We start from the raw sequence: 17214 nt of genomic DNA, 5'->3' as shown, positions 1-17214 counted from the left end.
GCCGAAGTGGAAACCGGAGTTGCATCATCGCTCCCACCCGATATCACCTTGGCAGCGACCACGTCTGACCACGTTCCCGGCCTGTCGCGAATCTCACCCAAGGGAGCTGAGTCTCAGCTTCCCTGGTCCCTGGTCCCCAGTTCCCCCTCCCCACCCCCTCCCGTGGCAACGGCGTGAGGGGAAAAGATAAAGAGTACCTCCTGAGACCTGGAATTGTGGAGGGCTGCGGAAAATTCACCACAGAAAATTTTGGCTTAGAGTTATTCTCTGCTTCCCTTGACTATGGGATAGGCACCGCTCTATCTGCTAGAGGACAGGTGGAAAAGATGGGGTTCCCTCTTCTTAGAACTCACTGTGCAGTGGGAGAATGTATAAATAAATAGTAATTACAACATAATCTTCTGGAATATAAATGCCCACAAAATCATCCAGCAGTCGATGACCTCCTTTAGCCAGGGAAGATATTGCTATTCGCCTCTTACAGAAGAGGAAACCATGGCTCAGAGGGACAAGGTGAAAGGGTGGGAAGTTGAGGCATAGAAAGTTTAAGTGATATGCCCAACATGATTCAGCTAATCGGTGAAGGGCTAGTGCTAGAGCCCAGCGAATCTGCCGGTGCAATGGTCTCTGAACCATTTCTGAGACAGCTATGCTGGACTACATCATAACCAGCCCCTCACAACTCAATAATAGGCTTAAAAGAAATAGACTGAGATTAAACAGAAAGAAGAACCTTCCAACAGTGAAGTTTGTTAAGCACTGAAACAGTTCATTATGGACGTATCATGGAAAATTTCTGGGAAGACTTAAACAAAAGACAGAAGAGAGGCACAGCGTTTGATTGAACTTGGGAATGGACCATTTATTCTGAGAAACAGATGAAGTGCCCCTTTAGAGGTCCTGCCAGTCTGATGGATGGATTCTCTACCTATAATGAAAGTAATAGGAAGAATCCCCTTGCCCAAAGCATCGTGGCAAAGCTAGCGGTGATTCTTGCGGGAAGAAAAGCATAAGAGGAAATTTCCAACCGCCAATACCTTGGGACATTCTCTGGAAGTTCCATGAGCCTCTGAAAGAGGTTGAGCACTCAGAAGTCACTTTTGTGGTGCTTGATTGGCCTGACATCTTGCAAATAAACCTTATCAAAAGATGGTGGAAGATGCGTACTAAGTATTCTGTAGTAATTGACAGTCTTTTTTCACAGCTCTTTGTTGGAGGAGAGGTACTTGTAATTCACATGTGTAAACTGCTTTATAATATAAAAATTCTTTGGAATATCTTACTTGATCTTTATCATAGCCTTTTCAGACATGAAGAGTAAAAAATACCGTTCCAATGTACAACTGATGTGCAGAGTTGTCAAGGTTCTACAGCTGAGGAGTATCAGAACTACTGGACCCAGGTCTTCTCTCTGCACATCCTACTGTTTCATGCTGCCTCTAAAAAACAAAAAAATTTCCATGCATGCACTTTTCACAGAGTTGGAGAACTCAGAGGTTCTGCGTTTGGCAGATGGGCAAGATTATAGATGTCATCACGGTCCCCAGCACATGCCGTCATCAGCCCCATCACCTTGTCTGTAACCATGTTCTTCTCATATTCCCCCAATACCTGAACTGATCTCTCTCATCCACCTCTCCAGACCCTCTCCTCTTTCAGGTCCTGCCTATTCCATCAGGCTTTTCCAACATCTCCAGGAAAGGAACTGTCAATTCTCTGGTCTTTGTAGCGCATGCATTGTCTATATTGCATGGTTTGGCACCTGCTAATGAACCATCTTGTATTTACGTTGAACAAAGATAGATTTTTTTTGCCTGTTTTATTCTTGGAAGGTTATTTTGTGAAAGTAGAAAAGCAAGATAATATGAGATTCACTTCTCCTGTGTTCTGTTGTAATCCCTAATTGTCTCTGGACCCTACTTCTCCCTAGCCAGGTATACAACTGGAAGGAGAGGTTGCTGTCCCACACCGTGTTCTCTTGATGCCTTGATGACAAGCACCATTCCTGCACTGCAGAGTTAATAGTTTTAAATTCCCCTATCTTGACTTCTTTATAAACCATGTACCAGAACCTCTGCAGAAGACATTAATTTTTCTTTTCCCTGAAGTTAACATTTCTCATATTCTCACTTATCTCTGGGATGGGTAGTGGTCTTTATTGGGATGTACAGATTGTTTTTTGTCAGTACTCGTCTCTGCCAATTACATCAGGGAATATCTAGTAAGCACTTGCTTGGTTAATATTAGCCAAGTCTGGTGGTGTGCTAGATGCTCTGCTATAGTGCTACAGACTCAAAAATCTGTATAGAAACAAAAGAGCCCTTCCCGGTGCATCTGACTTTGATGGAAAGATTCCAGAGGTACTAGGCTGAGGATTTCATTTCATTCATTTCATTCCTGTGCATTTCATTCCACAGACTCCAAAGAAAGGCAGGGCCTGGTCTCTTGACCTCTCTGCCAGGCTCCAGGTACCTGGGGTTGGCCTGGGCAGTTGTGGCCACAGTCAGGCCACAGGACTGCAGCCTGTCCTCATCTCTGGGCTTCCTTTTTCTGCAGCCTGGACACTGTCCTCGAGGCTGGCTGATGCTCTCTGCACTTCTTGCTGTGGTGTCAAAGCTAGAGTGGGTCACTTTGTCCCTGTGAGTCTCCCAGAGACCCTGTCCCCATGGACAGAGGTTTTTTGAGCTGTCTAAAGGCTGCTCTTCAGGTAAAAATGTGCCCTTTGAGCTCTCTCTGGAACACTCCCATCTAACTGTTTGTTTTTCCCTTTTTAGGGCCATTTTTCCCCCTGAAATATTTTATGGTTATGAGCATGGTAGGATTGAAGAGAAGCCTCTCTTCAGTAAACACCCAGAGAACATTCTGAGAGACATGAGCGTGGAGTTAGAAAGACAGAAGGGACCAGGCCATCTTTTCAGTTTGTTCCCTTGTTTTAGAGATTTTTTGAAAAACACACATTAAGTTCAGAAAGATTAATTCATTTATGTTTCCTAACCCATGTTAAGACAAAAAGGATCAGGGATGACTCTCCTTATTTATGTTCCAGATGGTAAAAATAGAATGAATAAATGTAAGAAGCTGTAGCAATGAAAGCAAACCAAGGGGTCTTCCCAGGACAGTGTTTTTCAAAATTTTAACTGCAACCCATAATAAGAAATAAGTTTTTATTGTGACCTAGTTTACTCAGGAATACATATAAGTTTCCTGATACAAAAGATGTTCTACAATATTTTCTATTATTTTCTCTATCCTCTTTTCCTTCCTTCCTCCCTCCCTCCCTCCTTCCCTCTTTCATTCCTTTTTCTTCCTTTCTTTCTTTCTTTCTTTCTTCTTTCTTTCTTTCTTTCTTCTTTCTTTCTTTCTTTCTTTCTTTCTTTCTTTCTTTCTTTCTTTCTTTCTTTCTTCTTTCTTTCTCTCTTTCTTTCTTTTTCTTCCTTTCTTTCTCTTTCTTTCTTTCTCTTTCTTTCTTTCTTCCTTCCTTCCTTCCTTCCTTCTTTCCTTCCTGCCTTCCTTCCTTACTTTCCTTGCTTTTCCCTTCCTTCCTTCCTTCCTTTCTTCCTTCCTTCCCTTTCTTTTCCTTCCTTCCTTCCTTCCTTCCTTTCCTTTCAGGATCCACCAAATTTATTTCACAGCCCATTAATGGGTTGTGACCCAAAATACAGTATTAAAAATCCTACCCTACACAGTGGCTCAGGCCTGTAATCCCAGTACTTTAGGAGGTTGAGGTGGAAGGATTACTTTGAGGCCAGGAGTTTGAGACCAGCCTGGGCAACATAGTGAGACCCTATCTCTACAAAAAATTTAAAAATTATCCAGGCATTGTGATGTGCGCTTGTAGTCCAAGCTGCTTGAGAGGCTGAAGTGGGACGATCGCTTGAGCCTGGGAGGTCAAGGCCGCAGTGAGCTATGATCATGCCGCTGTGCTTGAGGCCTGGGAGGCAGAGTGAGACCCTGTCTCAAAAAAAAAAAAAAAAAAAAAAAAAAAAAAAAAATCCTGCCCTAGATCATGGGCTAGGCTGACTTTATTGTTTTAGTAGCCAACTGACAGAAGACTCCATCCAGGGAGTTGATGGAATCTTGCCTTTCTGAATGACAGAACAAGTCCCTCTCACCATAGGACCCTCTCATTTAGAACTGGGAACACGAGATTCACAGAAATACATTTGAGAGACCATCAATGGCTTACATGTAGCCCCCTCAGAACCCTGCAGGGGATACATGATGGTTTTGGTGATTCTACCTCCAAGGGTGCATGGTCAGGGTTAGGTCACTGAGGCAGAATGTATCCACCCAATGTTTGCTTTTGTGGCCTTTACTCAACTGATATATTACCACTTACAAGTATTTTCCGGGTTTGGGGGGTTCTTTTAGCCTCAAGATGCCTATGGCATCTCAGAAATCTTGACTGCTCCAGAACAGAACAGAACAGCTCCAAGGAGTCCTGTGTGATGCCATGAGAATTGAATGCACACAGACTCAGCCTGCCTTAGAAAGAGTAGGGCACCACCAGTTATTCACTCCAAATCCATCTGGCTCCAGGACTCCATTCCCAATAGCCCAGCTCATGTCTTCTTCCTCGGGGCTTTTGGCATTTGTCTTTCCCACCTGCTCCCACATCCTCAAGCCCCAGGCTGCCAGCCTGCTGGCCCGCCCACAGCGTCTGCTGGCATGGTAAAGTAGAGCCTAGAGGCCGAACAGAGAAAGGTTTAAACTCCCACCTGCACCTCCAAGCAAACGCAGCTCAGAACTCTCTCCCAGGCTCCTAGGTATTTGCTGGGCTCCTGTCCAAATCCAAGCAAACAATGATGACTCTTCTGCAAGCCCCAACCCCAACCATTGAGACCAGCAAAATAGACTAGAGGTTCAGGGTCCTTTCCCATCTATGATTAACTATGGCTGTGGGTTTTGCAACCCCCATGATTACTCTTGTAGGGAGATGAAGCAAGCCTCATTCCCAATGCCTTTGGGGAATTCTTATTCTGCTCCTCTAGGGAAGAGTGTCTTATGGAGGAGCCCAGGGGTAGAGATAAATGGAGGGGCTCCATGGCATGGGAGTCAGTATCTTGGGAACAGGTGAAAATGGAGTTAGTGTCACATTGCAGATGAAGAGGTCAGTAGAGAAAAGCTGATTATTTTGAAAGAAGCTCCCCGTCCCCAGAGGAAAGTTTTCAGGGAAGACGACTGGGCAATGACCTCCTTCATAGCCATGAGCAGAAGCCCCACAAGCCTCATCTTGGGCATGCCTGCTGTTTCTCCAGAAGAACAGGAAGGACATTCCGTAAGCAGCCCAGGAATGTGTTAAACAACTCTCCCCTGGGGCCCCAACTCCAGAAAGATGTGGCTGTTGACAGCCCTTCTCCTTTGCTTTTGGCCTCTGGCCTGGGACAAACTTACTACCAGGCATGGCTGCCCTTTTGGTTGTGTTTGCCTCACTGTCCTATGTCGTTAAAAATGTTGCCATTGTTAAAATTGTTGTTTCTGGTGTCTACCTCCACTTCCAGCTGGATTTGCTCTGGACTGCATGATAGTGGTGGTGTGTTGCTTTGTTATCATCCATGTGTCCAACAGCCAAGAAGCTGTCTCTAAATGTTTTTAATTTAAAAACCCTATTGCAAAAAAAAAATTATGATCCCATATATGAATATTGTTTTCAAAGTGCTATCATTAGTTAATATTTGAAATCACACTACACAGGGTGAGATTCTTCATTAACAGTAATGAGTGGCTTCCATTTCACGGAAACATTCATCTTAGGAACAGGAACTAGACAGACTGGCTCAGAGACACCACATTCCATTCTCTTCCTCTCTGGAAAGTCTCCCTCTAGGAGTTGTAGCTTCTGTATTTAGTATAGTCTGGCTGGGGGCCTGGTCTTTAGCTGGGCCTATCTACACTTGGGTTTGAGATACCCCTACCTTTGAAATATAAAGGAATTGGATTGGTAATGTCCATGTACCTGACAATGTCCCTGTCCACATTTTTTTTTTTTTTTTGAGACAGAGTCTCACTCTGTTTACCAGGCTGGAGTGCAGTGGCATGATCTTGGCTCACTACAACTTCTGTCTCCAGGTTCAAGCAATTCTCCTGCCTCAGCCTCCCCTAGTAGCTGGGATTACAGGCATGCGCCACCACACCCAGGTAATTTTTTTTTTTTGTATTTTTAGTAGAGATGGGGTTTCACCATGTTGGCCAGGCTGGTCTCAAACTCCTGACCTCAAATTATCCGCCTGCCTCAGCCTCCCAAAGTGCTGGGATTACAGGTGTGAGCCACCACATCCAGCCTTCCCTATCACATTTCTACAAGGCTCCAGGGATTTAAACTACAGGGAGAGTGCAGGCAGCAAGTCAAGTTTATAGTGTAGTGGTAAAGAGCTTGGGCTTGGACTGCTTCTGATTGGTCAAATGACTTCGGGCAAATTATTTGCTCTCTCTAAACATCAGTTTTGCCATCAGCAAAATGGGGATAAAAATAGTCATAGAGTTGTTGACTTCATAGGGTTGTTGAGGAGGTTAAGTAAAATAACCTATATAAAGCCTTTAGCACTGTGCCTGGCGCATAGTAAGTATTCAATAAATATTAACTTAATAGTTAATATTAATTCATTGTAGTAATTAGCAAAGCCCCTTAAAACTCTTATGGCCCCTGGAGTTTCAACAAGATACTACTTCACATCTCTGATTAGGGTGGAAGGAGGGAGCAAAGGAAGGGGATATGAGAGGTAAGAGGAAAGGAAGTGCTTGGCCTGACTGTGATGTTTTTAAATATCTGTAGGTCTATCAGCTATACTGTCACCTATTCTTAAAATGGCTTTGCCTCTGATACACAAAACCAATTTATTTTTGCCCTTTGCCCAAAATACTTTAGATGTAGCCTAATTTCTTGGAGGTCCTTGACTTGAGGTGTGCTGTTCTGATCAGCTGAGAGAACTGGGGGCCTCCAGACCCTGGGGTCTTATGAGATATTGGCATCATGAAGCCTTTACTGATTGCCTCCAACGGGCCACTTCCTCTTCATGATAAGTAGGAAAAGGGAGGCAAATCCATCTCAGAAGAACTAGAAGATAATTAACTGGAAAGAATTGCCGAGGGTGTAGCTACTGTGTATCTCAGGAGGTTTGCAAACCCTCTGAGATGTGGGCTGCCCATTTTTGTGGGGGGGCACAGTCAGAGCCAACCATGGGAGCTGTTTGCACCAGGGCTACCCAGTCAGGAGCATTGGAAATTTTTAGAGTAAAGCATTTAAGATAATGTTTTGTGCTTTATGCCAACTGTATTCCATATCCAGGAAGAACTCTGTCCTTCGGGGGCCTTATCTCTTGATTACAAGAGGTGAATGGCGTTTCTGTTGTTGTTGTTTTTGTTGTTGTTTAGAGAGATGGTGTCTCACTATGTTGCACAGGCTGGTCTCGAACTCCTGGGCTCAAGCAATCCATCTGCCTCGGCCTCCCAAAGTCCTGGGATTATCGGCATGAGCCACCATGCCTGGCTATGCATGGGATTTATATTCCATTTTTTCAGGTGAAGATGAAGGTTAAATGAAGGCTCTAGGATATGTGAAATGTGGTTTGTACTGCAGAAAAATTGTGTTTTATTTCAACTAAAGATTGTATTCGGATTGCTTTTTGAAAGCTATTTATAAGCATCAACTGGTATTTTAAAAGCCATGTGGGGAGGCTGCTAGGATCAATGCAGTTAGCAAAGGTCCAGGCTGCTTCCTTCTTAAGAAGGCCCCTCTCAGGCAGCAGGAGTCCTTCTGTTTGGTACCAGGGCCAGTTTGCTGGCCAGTTTGCTGTAGCCTACACTTATCATAGTGAAGACTTCTATACTTCTATTGTCCACTTCCACTGAAAGGTACATCAAGTCTTTAAGCAGCTCCATGCAGCAAGCTAATGAGCACACCAGGGACATGAGGAGGGCCTGATGATGCCCTGGTGGTGTGAACAGACCCAGGTGGCATTTGTGGATTATCATGGAAGGCAGGATGCTGAGATCCACAATGCCATAGACCTGGATTACCTCTCCACGCTGCAGTCTGGCCTTCTGGCTCTTGAGATAGATGCTGAAATTATTTGGGAGAATGCCTCATAACTTCCCAAAGTGCTCCCAGAAACATCTGCTGTGGATCTGCAGCCCCAGAATAAAGAGGATCTCAGGAAATTAGAATCACAGTGCCCCGTGACGGTGCCCTGCTTGGCATCTACCAACTCATATTCTTTTGTAGGTTGTTCAGTTTAAAATCTAGTCTCTGAATCTCTGGGGTTAGAAGCCAGAAGAGCACTTACTTCTGGGAAGGAGGCCGGAGATAATGACTAGGAGAGAGAAGGAGGGGGGTTCCATGGCAGTGGTCACGTTCTACCATGTTCCATTTGTTGACCTGTAGTGGACACCTACATGTGTTCACTTTACGATAATTCACCACCGTGTTCTGCACTTAGCATTTGTGCACTTTTCTCTATGTGTGTGATAGTTCCACTAAAAGCTCACTTAAAATAATCTAGTCTATAAAGCATTCTCGAGAGACTGACTCCACAATGTGGAGAGGAATTTTATTCCTCTCATTTTACAGAATGGAGAAAGTGATGTTCAGAGTGACCCTCCCCACAGGGGCAGCATGAGGAGCTGGGCTGCCCCCTGCAAAGATGACCCCTGGGTGATGGATGGCACAGCGGCAGCTGGGTCAGAAGCTCTAGGGTGAGCACCATGTCTTTGTATCCGCCAGTGCCTAAGACAGTGCTGTGTGTGTAACAAGGGCTCCATACACTATTTGGTGGTCAAGATCCTCTTCAGGACAGCTGAAGAAACTGAAGGCTGAGAAGATAAATTCTTTGACCTGCCTGGCTTATTTAATCAGAATCTAAGACAGGGTCCAAGTAGAATTCAAATGGTGCTGTGGGTTTGGGATTGTCAAGGGTCTGATGCCACGGGTCTTTGACCAGATTAAACCAGACACATAAACAGGACAGGCTCTCTTGGCAGTGGCTATCTGCAGGAGATGGTGTGGTGGCCACTTTTGGGTCATTAGGAGAGTAACCTTTCAATTCTTCACTTGGCCACCACCTTGAACCTCCCATCAACCCCTATTCTCCAGGAGAGCTGCCCCTCAGTTGTGGTTCCTGGAACCTCAGCAGTCAGAACTCTGAGTGGCCACTACCAAGTCCAGAAAGAAGGTGGTGAAGAGGCCAAAGAATGTGGTGAAGAGGGTTTCCATTCCTTCTTCACGGGCCTCACCTCAGTTGACCATTTTACCCTTTTAACTCCCTGTCCCCACCCTTCTGCTCTATGCAGACAAGCCAAGTTCTCCCTCTTAGAGCCTTCCTCCATCCTCTCTGTGCTCCCAGTTCACCTCCTGCACCTCTGCTCCTTATTCACCACCAGGATCCTCGTCTGTTGAGTGGTGGAGCTTAAGGGCCACGGAGAGCTGATGGTCAGTGAATCTATGACTTGGATCTGCTCAGGTAAGAGGTCAACATGCCAGTTTCCAGTACTGTCCCTGAAATTCTCCCTTCCTTTCCCTGCAGCGAAACCGAAAACCTAGGTGAAGAGGGGTGAGAGGGAACATTTAAACAAGTAGTTCAGGTGCCCAGCCATGAAAACACCCACTGTCAGTTCCTGGCAGGGCTAGGATGGAGGTTCTGGGTAGCATGCTGGACCTAGAACAATGCATCACAACAACTGAATCTTTTCTCTTTCTTTTCGAGACAGGGTCCCACTCTGTCTGCCAGGCTGAGCACAGTGGTGTGATCTTGGCTCACTGCGGCCTCGACCTCCCAGACTCAAGCAATCCTCCCACCTCATCCTCCCGAGTAGCTGGGACTACAGGTGTGCATCACCACACTCAGCTAACTTTTTGTATTTATTTGTAGAGACAGAGTTTCACCATGTCTCCCAGGTTGGTCTCAAACTCCTGAGCTCAAGCGATCCTCTTGCCTTGGTCTTCCAAAGTGCTGGGATTACAGGCATGAACAACTGCGCCTGGCCTCTGAATCTTTTTTCTATATCCTTGAAGTCATCTCAACAATATCCCAGTTCCCTGTCCTCTTTTCCTCTTCCCAGGAATCTTATGCTTAATCTTGATAGGAATTACAAGTGAATCCCAGAGGCAATGTCAAAATTCCCACAATTGAAGAAATTCAATCATTTCTGCCATACTGAGGGCTGAAGTCCTAGAGAATCAAGAGTCTTGACATCACCTTTCACTTACCGATCTTTCCCCCCATTCCAAGAGTCTTAAACTTTGGACTGATACGGTCTACACTATCGGTTGTAGCAGTGCAATCTGGGCCAATAGAGAGGCTGATTTGGTGCCTACAGCTGGTTTACTTCCTTATCAAAGCTCTGAATGTGGGGAGACACAATTCTTGCTTTGTGGTTAATAGTAGTCTCCCTCTAATCTCTTGTTATCTTACTGCATTAGATGATCCGTTGACATTTAATCTGTAGTAATTAAGGATTTATTGCCATGTTTCTTTCTCCCAAACAGTATACACCCTTTAAGTAGAGGGCATTTAGAGTCAAGTGGTGTTGGAACCAGAACAACTGACAAAGATGTATCAAGATAGCATTACCTTCATCTTAAACTCAGCCTTGAAAAAGATGTTTCATTTCTAATAGTAGAGTGGATTAGGCATCCTGAATGAGCCTCCCAATTGAAGTAATAATTTTCTAAAATCTTAAATTTATCACCAGGCTGGCACCAAAGGAAGAAATCTGCAGAACTCAAAATGAAGTGAAAATAGGAACACAGGTTGGTAAGCCAGGACCAAAGCTCACCTTAACTTGGAGAGTTCCTGTAGAATCCTGGGAACCTTGAGCTTTCTTTGACTTTAATGGCTTCGCAGGGCATGGGGATGGGAGATAAAGCCAAGGGATCAATCTGCATAAGCTGGGTTCCAGGACTCTCTGTGTAAGGAGAATGAGAAATAAACCTGCACAAAGAAGAGGACAGCAGGGAAACTGGCCTGGGCCATTCTGGATGGTTGGAGAACTAATAAATGTCCCCTTAAAATTCACAACGACAAGCTAGTGTCTATCTGGATTTGCAGTCCAAATTTATATGCCATGTGATTAAAGAAAAAAAAACATTCTCAAACATAAAATTTAATTTAAAATGATCCCGGGCTATTACTACTCAGATAACTAGTGGAATCAAATATAAATCTTCTCTGGCCAGGCACAGTAGCCCATGCCTGTAGTTCCAGCACTTTAGGAGGCTGAGGTAGGGGGATTGCTTGAGCCTAGGAGTTCAAGACCAGCCTGGGAAATAAGGTGAGACTCCATCTCTACAAAAGAAATACAAAAATAAATCTCTGCAGGACATCACCCCAGTATTCAAAGATTTGCCACAGATGAAATTTCACAGATAATTACAGCTCACAGTCAAAGTCACAAAACACATGAAAATAAAGCATAATGAGTAAGAGTCAGCAGAAACAAGCCCACAAAGGATTCAGATATTTAAATTCTCAGGTATAATATAAAGTAACTAATTTTAATAGGTCTAAAGAAATAAAAGAGAAGTTCCAAAAATGGGCAGGTAACAAGAGACTATATAGATCACCAAGAAGACTCAGAAAAGAACCAGAAGGGATTTCTAGAAATAAAAAGTAATAAGGGTTGAATCTTTTTTTTTTTCTTTTTGAGATGGAGTCTCGCTCTGTCGCCCAGGCTGGAATGCAGTGGTGTGATCTCAGCTCACTGCAACCTCCACCTCCTGGGTTCATGCCATTCTCCTGCCTCAGCCTCCTGAGTAGCTGAGACTACAGGCTCCCACCACCATGCCCGGCTAATTTTTTTGTATTTTTAGTAGAGACAGGGTTTCACCATTTAGCCAGGATGGTCTCGATCTCTTGACCTTGTGATCTGCCCGTCTCGGCCTCCCAAAGTGCTAGGATTACAGGTGTGAGCCACCGTGCCCAGCCAGGGTTGAATCTGAAAACTCAGTGGGTAGATTAAACAGCAGATTAGACATAGCTGAGGAAAAAATTAGTAAGCTGGAAGCTAGAGCAGAAAAAATTGTCTAGAATGTAGACCAAAAAGGCAAAGCCATGGAATTATGAAAGGTTAAGGAGTACAGAGGAGAAAGTAAGAAAATTGAATTGTTCACAAATAGAGTTCTAGAAGGAAATAGAAAAATAGGGAAGAGGTAATATTCAAAAAAACAACAACTCAGATATTTCCAAAACTGTGGAAAACAGGAATCTTGAGCTGCAGGAAGCACAGTGAATCCAACAAAATGAATAAGGAGAAATTCAAATCTAGGAACATCATGAGAAACAAAACACCAAAGGAAAAAGAGAAGACTGAAAGCTACTAAGGAGAGCCAGGCAGGGTGGCTCACGCCTGTAATCCCAGCACTTTGGGAGGCTGAGGCGGGTGGGTCACGAGATCAAGGGATCGAGGCCATCCTGGCAAACATGGTGAAACCCCGTCTCTACTAAAAATACAAAAATTAGCTGGGCGTGGTGGTGTGCACCTGTAGTCCCAGCTACTCGGGAGACTGAGGCAGGAGAATCGCTTGAACCTGGGAGGCAGAGGTTGCAGTGAGCCGAGATCATGCCACTGCACTCCAGCTTGGCGACAGAGCGAGACTCCATCTCAAAAAAAAAAAAAAAAGAAAGAAAGAAAGCTACTAAGGAGAAAGATCACCTACAAAGGAATGGTGAATAGACTATGGCTGACTTCTCAACAGCAATAATGGGGCCACATGAGAGAATGATACAGCAGTATCTTCAAGGTGCTAAAAAAAAATGACTGTGAACCTAGAATTTTGTACCTAGTGAGACTATATTTCAATAATGAGAGCATAACAAAAATATGTTCTAATAAAAATTGAGAGCATTTACAACTAACAGATATTAAAGAAAATTCTCAAGAATTTTTGGAATTTTTATTAAAGAAAATTCTAAATAATTTAAGCAGAAGGAAAATGATCTTAGATTGGCCATCTGACATGCAAGAAGCAATGATGAATATCTTTACTCTAAGATCATCTTTCTTCTGCTTAAAAATAATAATTACTGTTTTAAACAGTTAATATTGCTTAGCATTTACCTAACCAATATTTATGTGTGGTAAGGAAAGGCTAGAATAAAAGAATAGATATTAAAATCATCTGGGTTGTACAGATTGGTGTTAAGGTATTCTAAAATCTTTGAATTGTTTAGGAGGCAGGTGCAGGCATTGATTAATTACAGACTTTATTAGGGTAAGAATGAATATAAAACTAGCTAGGAAAATCATCACAAATAGATATAGACACCAGACACGATGGCTAACGCCTATAATCCCAGCACTTTGGGAGGCCGAGGCAGGTGGATTACTTGAGGCCAGGACATTGAGACCAGCCTGGCCAATATGGCAAAATCCCATCTCTACTAAAAAATACAAAAATTAGCCAGGTTTGGTGGTGCGCACCTGTAATCCCAACTGCTTAGGAGGCTGAGGTGGAGGTTGCAATGAGCCAAGATCATGCCACTGCACTCCAGCCTGTGGGACAGAGCAAGACTCAGTCTCAAAAAAAAAAAAAACAACAACAAAAAAAAACCAAAACACGTAGAGTATATAATTTCAAACCAAGTAAAGGGGAACAAAAGAGGTCAATAAAGGTATATTTAAAGAAAAATAGAAAAATAGAGACACGGCACTTAAGATATTGGTAGCAATAAATCAAAATATGTCAATAAATATAATAAATTATAATTAAGTAAATGTTCTATTAAAGAATGAAGATAGATAGGATTTTTAAAATTTCAGATACATGTTATTAAGTCAATTAACCAGGAAGCTAAAATAATTCTAAATTTGTATACATTTAATAACACAGTCTTAAAAGTATGGGGCAAAGTGACAGTATGATAAGAGGAGAAATTCAATATTATAGTGAGCGATTTTAACACACAACTCTAGAGAAGTGACAGATTAAGGGAACAAAAAATGAATGAGGATAGAAAAGACAATTAACAAGCTTGATTTAATATTCATGTAAGGAACAACATACAACAATTAGAGAATATTCTTTTCAAACCCTACATGGAATGTTTATAAATGTTTATGAAAATTGGCCACAGGTTTGGCCATAAAGCTAGTCTCAACAAATTTAAAGGATTGCTTTCATCCTGATTGAATCCTTAGACTCCAATTTACCTAAAAAGAAATAATGTCAAACAGGATAGGCTAGGTGATGCTGTGGTAATAACATCAAAATTTGAGTAGCTTGATTGACACCACGGAGGTTTATACGTTGCTCAACATGCAGACAGCCCTCCAGGGCAGCTGCTCTCCACCTGGGTCTCAGTGTTGTAGCCCAGTCTGAACTGCTGGCACTTGCATGTCAACATGTATTTCCCCAATCCCTGTGGAAAGGGAAAGAGCATGGAAGACCGCATGCTGCAGTGAAAGCATTTAATTGTATGTATTTAATTGATCAGAGTAAGTCACTTAGCCATAACTAACTTCAGGGGTCAGTGAGTAACCCTTTCATCGGTCCAGGAAGGGAGGAGAACCGGAAATATTGATGAACATCACAATAGTCAATAATAAAGAGTCCAGGAAAAACCTTTTCCGACCGGAAATTTTAAATGTATTTCTGAAGAATAAACCATAGAGTAAAAGAGAAAATACTCAGAACATAATAATAACAATGCTATATATTGAAATTTATGGATGCAACTAAAATGGTACTTAGAGGGATGTGTATAATACTAATACTTGCTTAGCATTTACTATGTGGCGGACGTTGTTTTATGTACTCTACATGTTTTACTCATTTAAGTTTCCTGTTTTGAAATGGGGTCTCGCTCTGTTACCTGGGCTGGAGTGCAGTGATCACAGCTCATAGCAACCTCAACCTCCCGGGCTCAAATGATCTTCCCACCTCAGCCTCTACAGGCATGTGCCACCATGCCTGGCTAATTTTTGTATTTTTGTAGGGACAGAGTTTTGCCATGTTGCCCAGGCTGGTCTTCAGCTTCTGAGCTCAAGTGATCCACCCACCTAAGCCTCCAAAAGCGCTGGGACCACTGGCATGAGCCACCGCACCCAGCCTTAATTTTCATAACAACCCTTGAGGCAGGTATAAATGAGGAAACTGAAGCACAAAAAAAAAAAGCTAACTGAAGTCACACAGCTAGAAGTAGCAGAGCTAGGAATTGGACTCAGGAAATCAGGCTTTAGAGTCCACATGCTATAGTTGTGAATGTTTACATTAATTTTTTTTAAAGCTCAAAATTAGTGTGCTAAGCATCCTACTTAAAAAGTTAGGGCCAGGTGCAGTGGCTCATGCCTATAAACCTAGCACTTTGGGAGGCTGAGGCAGGCGGATCACTTGAGCCCAGGATTTCGAGACCAGCCTGGGCAACATGGTGAAACTCCATCTTTACAAAATATACAAAAATTAGCCAGGTGTGGTGGTGCATGCTTGTGGTCCCAGCTACTTGGGAGGCTGAGGTGGGAGGATAACTTGAGCTTGGGAGGTTGAGGCTGCAGTGAGCCAAAATCATGCCACTGCACTACAGCTTGCACAACAGTGTGAGACTCTGTCTCAGAAAAAAAGAAAAAGTTAAAGGGTTGTGCTTGGTGCCTCATACCTGTAATCCCAGCACTTTGGGAGGCAAAAGTGGAAGGATCACTTGAACTCAGGATTTCAAGACCAACCTGGGCAACATAGTTCATGAGTTCATATTAATATTTTTAACTGTCATCCAGAACTCCAAGGTTCATTCTAGCCTTGTTTTCTTGCTTTTCTGTAACCTCCCTCTCCAATAGTGAAAACTTGCTTCTACCACCCATGTTTCATAAATCAATATTCATGATAAACAAATAAATATCAGTTAGTGACTCAATGAGTAAATGAGTAGGGGAGATTAGATAAATCCACTCTATAGGAGAATTCCAAATAGCTTACATAGATACCACCCACTCAAGGAGGTGAAGCATCATTCCCTACTCATTCAGTGTGGTGTGCATGTTATTATTTCGTCTTCCAAGCACGGTATGGAAAAGCGTGAGAAATGTAACTTTACAGTGAGGAGAACTAGCAAACACTACCTCAGCCAGGTGGTCAAGGTGAACATTATTGGTGATAAGTTAATATTAATAGCATATACCTTTGATAGGATATGATGAAAATGACAGTTTACCTCTGTGGTCTTCTTCCCTAAAACACATACTTCCTGTGTAACTATGAAAAAAAGAGATCAGACAAACCCAAGTCGAAGGACATTCTAAAAAATACCTGACCAGTCCTCCTCAAAACTGTCAAGATCATCAAACACTTGGGAAGTTTGAGAAACCGTCATAGTCTGGAGGGGCCAAAGGAGACATGATGGCTAATGTAATGTGGTGTCCCGGATGGGATCCTAAAACAGGAAAGCTAAAGAAATGCAAATAAAGCAGGGACTTCAGATAATAATCATATAGCAAGATTTGGTCATTAGTTGTCACAAACGCACCATCGTAATGTAAGATGTTAACAACAGGGGAAACTAGGTGTGAAGTGTATATGAGAACTCTCTTTAATACTCTTGCAACTTTTTTTTTTTTTTTTTAGAAACAGTGTCTTTCTATGTTGCCCAGGCTGATCTCAAACTCCTGGGCTCATACAGTCCACTCACTTTGGCCTCCCAAAGTGTTAGGATTCCAGGCATGAGCCAGCAGTTGAGGCATGGCCTCAACTTTTCTATGAATCTTAAACTATTCTAAAATGAAAATTTATTGAATGTTTTAAAAGGGGGATTTCTTAAGCAAGAAAGAAAAGGGGTAAACTAAAAGACTAACCAATTTGACTATGTCACAGTGGAGAATCTCTGCTATAAAAAGACAATGGCCAGGTGCAGTGGCTCATGCCTATAATCCCAACAGTTTGGGAGGCCGGGGCAGGCGGATCACTTGAGGTCAGGAGTTTGAGACCAGCCTTGCCAACACAGCGAAATCCCATCTTTATTAAAAATACAAAAATAAGCCTGGCATGGTAGCAGGCACCTGTAAATCCCAGCTATTCATGAGGCTGAGGCAGGAGAATTGTTTAAACCGGGAGGCAGAGGTTTCAGTGAGCTGAGATCGTGACCGCAACACTGCAGTCCAGCCTGGGTGACAAAGTGAGTGAGACTTCGTCTCAAAAAAAAAAAAAAAAAAAAAGAAGACAACAAAATAGTGAAAAGACAAGCCAAAGAGTGGAACAAGATAATTGCCACATGGTTAGCCAACAACAGATCAATA

This window comes from Symphalangus syndactylus, chromosome 10 (genome assembly GCF_028878055.3).
Source record: "Symphalangus syndactylus isolate Jambi chromosome 10, NHGRI_mSymSyn1-v2.1_pri, whole genome shotgun sequence".
NCBI lineage: Eukaryota > Metazoa > Chordata > Mammalia > Primates > Hylobatidae > Symphalangus > Symphalangus syndactylus.
This window is presented reverse-complemented; position numbering follows the sequence as displayed.